This window comes from Euphorbia lathyris, chromosome 6 (assembly GCF_963576675.1).
Source record: "Euphorbia lathyris chromosome 6, ddEupLath1.1, whole genome shotgun sequence".
Taxonomy (NCBI): Eukaryota; Viridiplantae; Streptophyta; class Magnoliopsida; order Malpighiales; family Euphorbiaceae; genus Euphorbia; species Euphorbia lathyris.
The window spans coordinates 90,017,060-90,027,598 of record NC_088915.1 but is presented as its reverse complement, the minus strand read 5'-3'; the positions used below and the strand labels follow the sequence as shown (position 1 = coordinate 90,027,598).

Here is a 10,539-nt window from a genome sequence, read left to right as displayed (position 1 = left end):
CGGATGAGTTCAAACGTGCTCTTAATGATCCGGAGAATACTAAGCATGAGGGGGTTGAAAATCCCAAGAGATGATAGGAGATTTCAATCTTAGAGAAGAAATTGAGCGAGTTCTTCCCGATATCCTTGCTTCAGATGAATTCAAGATAGAGCTAAAAAGGTTGGTCAGGGAGGTCCTGAGCGAGTCACTGGTTGCGAAGATCCCGAAAGCCGTTGTGGAGAAACCTATGTTCCAGCTCGGGTCACAAGTTAATCCACAAATATTCACTCCACCAAGGGTAGTCTCACACCATATTTCACGAATGCAACAAGATGTACATCATTGGGGACATGGGATTACCAGGGTTGTTCGCCCTCCGTCGCCCACTCAGTATAAAAGGGAGGGAAGGGAATTCTCCACTTTCACCCAACCCTTGTTTGAAGTGTTGGAGGGTCTACGAATGCGTGACATACTTCACCCTCTACCAGCCACGGGAGGTCAAACCACTGAATTAGTCAAACGCGGGGGCTACTGCCACTTCCACCAGAAATATGGTCACGAAACAAGCACTTGCATGAGGTTGAAACATGAAATCCAAGATCTCATCGAAGCTGGAAAGATAAGTGATCCAGATCTTTCTCAACAGATGAAGCCTTCGACTTGTTCCTTGAATGGCAAAGTCTACAACGGATCAGGATAATCTAAAGAAGAAGTTCCCGAGATTGAGGACACTTATGAAGCAGGAGAACTTGAAGCTTCCTGAAGTAGTATGAGAGAGAGGATTGCACTTGTAGTCCTTATCCTTGTCTTTTATTTTATCTTCTATTCCACAAGATGTTATTAACCTCCTTTTGAATTCAATGAAATTTCGTTTCCGCAAATTTATCCTAAACATACATACTTACATTTGATATCTACTCAATTGAGATATTCCCGCTTCTATCATGGCACGGACGTAAGATCTAGAATATACTTATTGCTCAGTACTTAACCGCTGAAGAGAGAAAATTAAGAGGGTAAAAAAAAAAAACCAAAATAAGTCATGAGAAGCGATTCCCTGACTCTACGATGATAAGTCGGGCGTAGACCCATCAAACGAAGGGTTCTCACCGGCTTTTGCCAAGAAGAAGATTGAGCGACAATCAACAAAGTCCAAAAGAGAGAAAAAGAAAAGAAAATATGGAGCAAGCGACAAGCCCTCAGAGCCATACTTACACTGAGGCATCGACAAAGATTTCTCCCCCCAAAGGAATACACAAGTACAGGAGTGCGCCATTCAGAACAAGGCAGGGGCAACTAACCTATCATCGATAAAATATTTTGTTCCAGGATCAACGAAAGGGTTTAGACCTATGATGACTCAAAGTAACACAAGGAAAGAAAAAATGATGCTAAAAAGGCCCAGGGGCAAAGTCAAGTCAATCGGAAGTAAAAGAAAATAAATCAAAAGCTGACGCGATCAGCCAAGAGGCGTCAAGGTGGCAAGAGCGGTTGACATTGCCCAACAAATGTGTAATCAAACAGAAGCTCACTGTAACGAAGGAAGATCAAAGACGGAGTCAAGTGAAGTCGAAGGCGGCGACAAAGTTCAGATCTTTAATCAATCTCAAGGGAACCGAGGAATCCTTCTCATGAAAATTTTAAAAAAAAAAGAAAGAAAGAAAGAAAATCCTGATAGGTTGAAAATCCACAAAGGGCAGCCTATGCAACAATAAGGGACACCCCAATAAGTGAAAACCCCACGGGGCGCTTGTTTGAAAATTCCGGGGTAAAAGGAGAGAGTTAAAATAATTGAAGTGGGAAAAACCGAAAGGGCATACTTCGGTGATAGTGGTTAATAAATTGAGCAGTAAACAATTCAATGTATGTTTGCCAAGTGCTTTATTTAAGCTAGACGGTTGCATTTGCCATAAAAACACCCGCATCAATAGACACCCCATCTCAACTAAAGTCGCCTCGACACCCATGAACCGATCCAAAATCTATAAAAAAAAACAAAAAAAGACTATTCTTCTCTCTCATGCTCCATGAAGTTTTGTTCCTTTGCTCCTCTGTTGTCCTCTCAAGAGTCAAACTTCGACCGAAGCAACTACTCCCGAACGGCAATATCCCTAGCTTGAGCGCACGTGAAATTTCACCTCGAGTTGGTAGGGGCATGCGCTCGCATCAACTTCTAACTCACACCAAGACGGTAACTCCAATCACGGGCACGACCATACAATCAGATCACCATCCATCTCGCTCCGGAAGCTTCTCCATTAACGAAGGCATCAGGCATGAACTCATCATCAAATGCTCAGCATAGAAGTGGCCCGTGGATATGAATTCCCTGTGCTATCCGGTATCATTCACAATAAAAAAAATTGAACAAAAAGGTTGGATTGAAAACCTCAAAAGAGGCGATCCAAGCAAAAGGAGAGATAGAGAAAATCAGTGAGATATAGAAAAGATGAATTGAAAACCCCTAGGGGCAGTTCATGCAAAAGGAGAGATAGAGAATATCAGAGAGATCCCGTTGAGTTGAAAACCCGAAAAGGGCAGCTCAGACAAAAATTAGGGAAAAAATGAATACGTCAAACTCTGGTTAAAAGCGAGAGCCCCTTTGACACGAGCTCATCAAGACCAAATCCTCATCCTTACAACCCTTGGTTTCAAACTTAACCTCGCCCTCATCCTCGCACTCCTTGGGGACGGCCCGAAACATCATTTCTCGATCTAAAGCTACAAAAATCCGCCAAGCCTATGAAAAGGGAATCCATCCGAGCATCTCATCCACATGTACATAATTTGCACCCCACATGTCCATACATCCATATAAAGCAAAACACATAGGCCACACATATGCACATTCAAACACACGCACGGTCACCTGCACACACACACATAGGTGTTTACATGCATCCATAGACTAGGCTACATTCACCCATCTATATGCATCACTACACGCCTGCGGTCGATTTAGAGACTAGGGTCGCTAGAAAGAGCTATTTTACCTGCGGTCGATTTAGAGACCAGGGTTGCTATTGAGCCATTTTGCCTGCGGTCGATTTAGAGACCAGGGTTGCTTTTGAGCCATTTTACCCGCGGTCGTGGACCAGGGTTGCTTTTGAGCCATCTGACTCACGGTCGCAGACCGGAGTTGCTTTTGAGCCGCCTGACTCACGGTCGCAGACCGGAGTTGCTTTTGAGCCATCTGACTCGCGGTCGCAGACCGGAGTCGCTTTTGAGCCATCTGACTCACGGTCGCAGACCGGAGTTGCTTTTGAGCCATCTGACTCGCGGTCGCAGACCGGCGTTTCTTTTGAGCCATTTGACTCATGGTCGTAGATCGGAGTTGCTTTTGAGCCATCTGACTCATGGTCGCAGACCGGAGTTGCTTTTGAGCCATATTTACCTAAGATCGTAGACTAGGGTAGCTGTTGAGCCATCATCCTCGCAGTCGCAGACTAGTGTAGCTTTTGAGCCGTTTTTACCTAAGATCGTAGACTAGGGTAGCTATTGAGCCATCATCCTCGGAGTCTCAAATGAGAATTTCAAATTCTCAACTGAGAATCACTAAATTTCTTCTAATTTTCATTAAATTCCTAAAAATTAATTAAAATCATGACTTGAATATATCTTTATATATCTAAAATTCTAATATAAAATGATATAAATTAAAACAAAACAAAATAAAAATAAAAATAAAAATAAAAATAATAAAAACTAACTATTAGAAAAATGAAATGATTTATATGTCAGGAAATCTTGTTACGAAATTAGTTCCTATTTCGGAAATATTTTTGTAATAAATTTTACATCGATTACCGTTAACTTTGAAACGATTACCGTTGGTTTCCTCAAGTTCCAAAGAACCATAGTCGAACGTTTTGACGACTAAATACGGTCCTGACCATCTGGACTTAAGTTTTTCTGGAAATATACGAAGCCGTGAATTGAATAACAGCACCTTATCACCAACATTAAAGTGTTTGACTTTGATCTTGGCATCGTGCCATTTTTTCACTCTTTCTTTATAAATCCTCGCATTTTCATACGATAGATGACATAACTCATCTAACTCATTTAAATTGTGTAAACGTTTCTTTCCTGCTTGTTGTAAATCAAAATTAAGTTTTCTAATAGCCCAATAGGCTTTATGTTCTAATTCAACTGGTAAATGACATGCTTTTCCATATACCAAACGGTACGGAGTCATTCCTATTGGTGATTTAAATGCAGTACGGTATGCCCATAGCGCATTATTGAGTTTTTGTAACCAATCTTTTCTTGATGACGAAACAGTTTTCTCTAGAATCCATTTGAGTTCTCTATTTGAGATCTCCGCCTGACCATTAGACTGAGGATGGTATGGCGTTGACACGCGGTGGCGTACTCCATATTTTTTTCATAAGCATATCAAAATTCCGATTTATGAAATGGGTACCGCCATCACTAACAACGAATCTAGGACAACCAAATCTACAAAATATATCGTCAAGAAAATTAATAACTACTTTAGAATCATTCATAGGGGTTGCAATTGCTTCAACCCACTTCGAAACATAATCAACGGCTACTAATATGTAAGTTTTACCATTGGAAGGCGGAAAAGGTCCCATGAAATCAATTCCCCACATGTCGAAGATTTCAACTTCCAACACGTTTTTGAGGGGCATCTCATCTTTCCTTCCTAAATTTCCCGTTCTTTGGCATTTATCACAACGAGTAATAAATGAACCAACGTCCTTAAACATCGTAGGCCAAAAGAAACCACATTCCAATATTTTAGCTACCGTTTTATTAACTCCATTATGTCCTCCATATGAGCTGGAATGACATTCTGTTATTATAGATTCATATTCATTTTCTCCAACACATCTCCTAATTATCCCGTCACCACATGATTTGAACAGAAAGGGATCTTCCCAAAAATACTGTTTAATATCGAAGAAAACTTTCTTCCTTTGTTGGGAAGATAATCCTTCCGGAACAATATCGGTTGCAAGATAATTAGCAAAATCTGCATACCACGGTGACATGATACTTTCTACCTGATAGAGATGTTCATCGGGGAAATCATCTCGTATACCGACAGTTTCACCTATAGGACCGTTTTCATCTTCTAGTCTCGATAGATGATCGGCGACAAGGTTTTCTACTCCCTTTTTGTCTTTAATTTCTATATCAAATTCTTATAACAACAAAACCCATCTAATCAGACGCGGTTTTGCATCCTTCTTAGCAAACAGGTAACGTAAAGCTGCGTGATCTGTATAAATAATAACTTTAGATCCTAACAAGTATGACCTAAACTTATCACATGCAAATACTACGGCTAACATCTCTTTTTCTGTTGTTGTGTAATTTAACTGTGCACCGGACAATGTGTGACTTGCATAATAAATAACATGTAATCGTTTATCCTTTCTTTGACCTAAAACACATCCTACTGCTAGGTCACTTGCATCACACATGATTTCAAAAGGCAAATCCCAATCGGGTTTAGCAATTATGGGTGCACTGACTAAGGCTGTTTTCAATGTTTCGAAAGCTTTAATGCAATCTTCATTAAAATCGAAGGTTGAATCCTTCATAAGCAAATTAGTAAGTGGTTTGGAAATCACAGAAAAGTTTTTTATAAATCGTCTGTAAAAACCTGCATGTCCTAGAAATGATCTTACTCCCTTGACAGTTGTTGGTGGGGGTAATTTTTCTATTACTGAAGTTTTTACTCTATCCACTTCTAATCCTTTTTCAGATATTTTATGACCTAAAACAATTCCTTCGTCAACCATGAAATGACATTTTTCCCAATTTAATACTAAATTCGTTTCTTCGCATCTAGAAAGAACTTTATCTAAGTTTTTTAAACATGCATCAAAAGAATCTCCATAAACTGAAAAATCATCCATAAATACTTCCATGATATCTTCGATGAAATCATTAAAAATTACAGTCATACAACGTTGAAAAGTTGCTGGTGCATTACATAGACCAAAAGGCATTCTTCTATATGCAAATGTTCCATAAGGACATGTGAAGGTTGTTTTATCTTGGTCATCCGGGTAAATATATATTTGAAAGAATCCGGAATAGCCATCAAGAAAACAATAAAATGCATGACTGGCTATCCTTTCGATCATTTGATCGATGAAAGGTAAAGGAAAATGATCTTTCCTAGTTGCCTTATTTAGGTTCCTATAATCTATACAAACCCTCCAACCGGTGGTGGTTCGCGTAGGTATTAATTCACCTTCATCATTCCTTACTACAGTTATACCTCCCTTTTTGGGTACACAATGGATTGGACTAACCCATTCACTATCCGAAATAGGATAAATGATTCCATTGTCTAAAAGTTTAATAATCTCATTTTTGACTACTTCTTTCATGTTCGGATTTAAACGTCTTTGTCTATCCGCTTTAGGTGGCTTATCTTCTTCTAAGTGAATCCTATGCATTACGATACTAGGATTAATTCCTTTTAAATCTGAAATTTGCCATCCCATACTTCCTATTCTATTTCTAACAACTTCTTTCAATTTTTCTTCTTGATTTTCTGTTAATTTGTTAGAGATGATTATAGGTAGAGTATCACTTCCGCCTAGGAAAGTGTATCTCAGATGGTTTGGTAATTCTTTAAGTTCTAATTTAGGTGGAACTATTACTGAAGGCGGAACTGGTCCATCTTCTCGAATCAAAGGCTCTGGGTCCTTATCTTCTAATTCTTCACCCATTATAGGTTCTATTATTTCTTCTCTTTGAACAATGTCATTAACACATTCTTCAATTAAATCAAGTTTCATACAAGCGAAATCCTCCATAGGATATTTCATCGCTTGATTCATATCGAACTCGATCTTATCGTCACCTATCCGTAAAATTACTTTTCCTTCCGACACATCAACTAGAGCATGTCCCGTGTTCATGAATGGTCTACCAAAGATTAGCGGACAATTAGCATCATAAGCAAAATCTAAGATAACAAAATCAGTAGGAAAAATAAATTTGTCAACTTTTACCAAAACGTCTTCAATTATACCATATGGTCTTTTAGTGGATTGATCCGCTAATTGCAAAACCATATTGGTACGTTTAATGTCTTCTTCTAAACCTAATTTCTCAAAAATAGACAATGGCATCAAGTTTATACTAGCTCCTAAATCACAAAGACAACTTGGGAATTCCATATTTCCCAATGTACACGGAATGGTAAAGCATCCGGGATCTTTGAGTTTAGTAGGTAATTTGCTTGATACTATCGAACTACATTCTTCAGAAAGAGAAATGGATGAAATTCCTTCCCAACTAATCTTTTTTGAAATTAAATCTTTCAAGAATTTTCCATAGTTAGGAATTTGCGTAATTGCATCCATGAATGTTAAATTTATATGCAAATTTTTAAGTTTGTCTAAAAATGATAAAAGTTGATTTAGCAAGTTGTCCAATTTGAACCTCCAAATTATGGATGCTAGATGATTGGTTTTTGATAAGCTGATCGAATTTACTTTCGATCCGTTTAAAACCATCGTCTTGATTACTTACCTTTCCATTCATAGCATCTATAAATTTGTCGATTTTTGAAGATAAAGTGCTAATCGTATCTCTTGTTTGATTTTGATAATTATTTACACGATATTGATTAGCATTTGCATTATTATTATTATTACCATCTTTCTAGTTAAAGTTAGGATGATTTCTCCATCCAGGATTATAAGTATTAGAATAAGGATTAGTAGTTTGGTTTTGTCCTTGGACAAAATTTACCTGTTCTATCTCATTCATACCTTCGTAATCAATGTCTCTCTGGATTGGATCATTAGGATCGCATGGTGCCATAAATTTATCAATTTTGTGCGATAAGGCAGAAAATTGGGCTTGTAACATTGCTACTGGATCAAGATTCATTATACCTTTAACCGATGATGTACCTGAGGATGATGGTTTCGCCGTTGGTATATGTCCACGCTCTGCGGGCCACATACTGCTGTTGATTGCCATTTCCTCCGAAAGTTCTCTTGCTTGGGAAGACGTCTTCTTCATAAATAACCCTCCAGACATAGCATCTAATGAACCTCTAGTCGTAGGATTTAATCCATTATAGAATGTCTGCATTAAAAGTGCATCTGGCAATTGGTGGTGTGGGCATAAACGTTGAAGTTCTTTAAAACGTTCCCAAGCTTCATAAAGAGTTTCATTATCATTTTGTGTAAAAGATGTCAAATCTTTGATGACTCTTGCAGTTTTTGCTAAGGGAAAATATTTTGATAAAAACGCTTGGGCTAATTGGTCCTAAGTTTCAAATGTTGCAGCAGGCATAGAAGTTAACCAAATTTTTGCCTTATCCTTCAAAGTGAAAGGAAAGAGGCGAAGTTTGATTGCTTCCGCTGTTACATCAGTAATTTTAAAAGTATCACAAATTTCTAAGAAATTTGTCAAATGTGCATTAGGTTTTTCGTTAGGTAGTCCATAAAACGTTACGTTGTTTTGCAACATATTAAGCAAAGCAGGCTTAATTTCAAATTGATTTGCGTTTATACGGGGTCTAACTACACTATTAGTTACACCGGCCATTCCTGGCCTAGCATAATCCATAAGTGTCGGTGGATCGGCCATATTTTATGGCTGGTCTACTTTGGTTTTTAAGGGTGTTTTGTCTTTGTTTTTGTTGTTTTTCTTGTTTTTCTTAAGTGTTCTTTCAATTTCTGGATCAAAAGGGTCTGGTGCCGTGCCCGAATTTCGCGAACTGCGCATGAACTTGAAATTGTTACACGAGCCAAACTACCTTCAAAACAAAATTGAAAACAAATATGTTATATAAACTGAAGATAAATGAAATATAAAAGTTGTACAAAAATAATGTATAAACCTATATTCGAAAATAAAATACGAAAAATAAAAATTTTGTCAAAAATTTTGGCGTATCCCCGGCAACGGCGCCAAAAACTTGTTGAGCGATTTCCGTAAGTGCACGGTTTCGCTTGTAGTAATAAAAATATCGATCCTACAGGGATACGTTTTTTAACGAAAAAACTTATTTTTGAATTATTAATTTCGAACTTGTTAGATTTACTATAAAATGAAAAGTGAAAATTTGTTTAATTGAATTTAGGAAATTTGTTTAATTGAATTTGTGAACTTTGAATACTTGAAATTGCTGGAATAAGATTTTATATTTAGAATAAATCGATTGTTAGAAAGATCTTCTGATTTAAGAATGAATTTTACAAAACAGGAACATTTAGAACTTTTTAGAAAAACGAATGAATTTATTCATTTGCATTAAGCAAAGAAAACAACTTAAACTTTGTATCGATTATGATGATGAAATAAATGACGGAACCTCTAATTAATTGGCTTTGAACGCGACAAAACCCTTTCGGGATAGTTGCCCTTACTCAAATTAAAACTCTTTCGAGATGATAATTTGCCTAAGTGTTCAACAAAGTTTCCTTGTAATGATTTTGAATTCAACTGCGTATTAATGAAAACACCAGCCTCACTTATATTGGATTGGTTACCATAAGTGCTGCATAACGATTTATCGAATAGAACGGACTTTATTAGATGAAATATAAATTGATACAAGTTTACAGAGAACAAGGAGCATCGAGTTCTTCGAGGGCGTGCAAGTGAACGGCTTGATCGGTTCCTTTCCTTGGGTTTCCTTAGAGGTTGTCAGGCTCAGGGGCGAACACTCTACTCAATCTTCTCGCTGTAACTTCGTAATAGGGATTCGGTCGGCCACTACCATGATGCAAACTATAACTGGAACAATGTCTAAACGCTACTGAGTTGTAATTAAACTATAAACAATATGTGTACCTCATCTTGTTTTGTACAGAATCTAATTTCTAACTCTCGAAATGTTTTTACTTAGAACTTAGACATAAGTTCTACGCTCTGATTCTATATCTATATTATAACATTTCATATCAACACATTTCTCAACATCAACTCTTTATTTATAGGTGTAGAAGGGTTGTGTTTGAAGTGATGTATCCGTAGTTAAGAGTCGTGTCCGTTGTGAAAGGACGTCTTTATCCACTTGAACGAACGCGTTTCTTGGATTTTCAGCATGTGTTAAATGCATTTGGTAAATTTTTTGCACTTACCGGGGATAGGAATCCTCGGCCGTGAATGACGTAGCATTAAGTTGAACGACGGACGAAGGGGAGAAGTGGCTAAACCACGCGTGTCGCGGTCGCGGGTGGTGAATTCGCGGTCGCGGCTTGGTGAGTTTTCTCACTTCTTTGCTTTCGTTCGTGTCCTCGAATTGGTGCTTTCGATTTACATCGTCTTTGACTCCTTTTGTAGGGTTTTTCTTCTGTTTTTGATCCTTTTTCGTTCCTATTTGGATTTTACCAAATATTTAGGTACCTTGCAAGAAAGAAAGATATCCGAAAGTAAAGTAATCTAAACAGATATAAATAACACGAATTTGTAATAAAAATGATATAAATATTAATGATATTTTAGGTATATTTTGGGCTTAACACTCTGCGGAGTGACATGGATTCGAAGATGGATAAAATACTCCAGAAGCTGTCAGAACCAGGGGTGATCAAGAATGGAGAA

General features: G+C 37.7%; 1 non-coding gene across 1 annotated transcript; it reads left to right on the top strand.

Annotated features, from left to right (window-relative positions):
• Nucleotides 1-8,092: 8,092 nt before the first annotated feature.
• On the top strand, nucleotides 8,093-8,199 carry LOC136234336 (small nucleolar RNA R71). The gene has a single exon (XR_010691224.1). It is a non-coding gene; the product is annotated as a small nucleolar RNA R71 (small nucleolar RNA).
• Nucleotides 8,200-10,539: the final 2,340 nt, after the last annotated feature.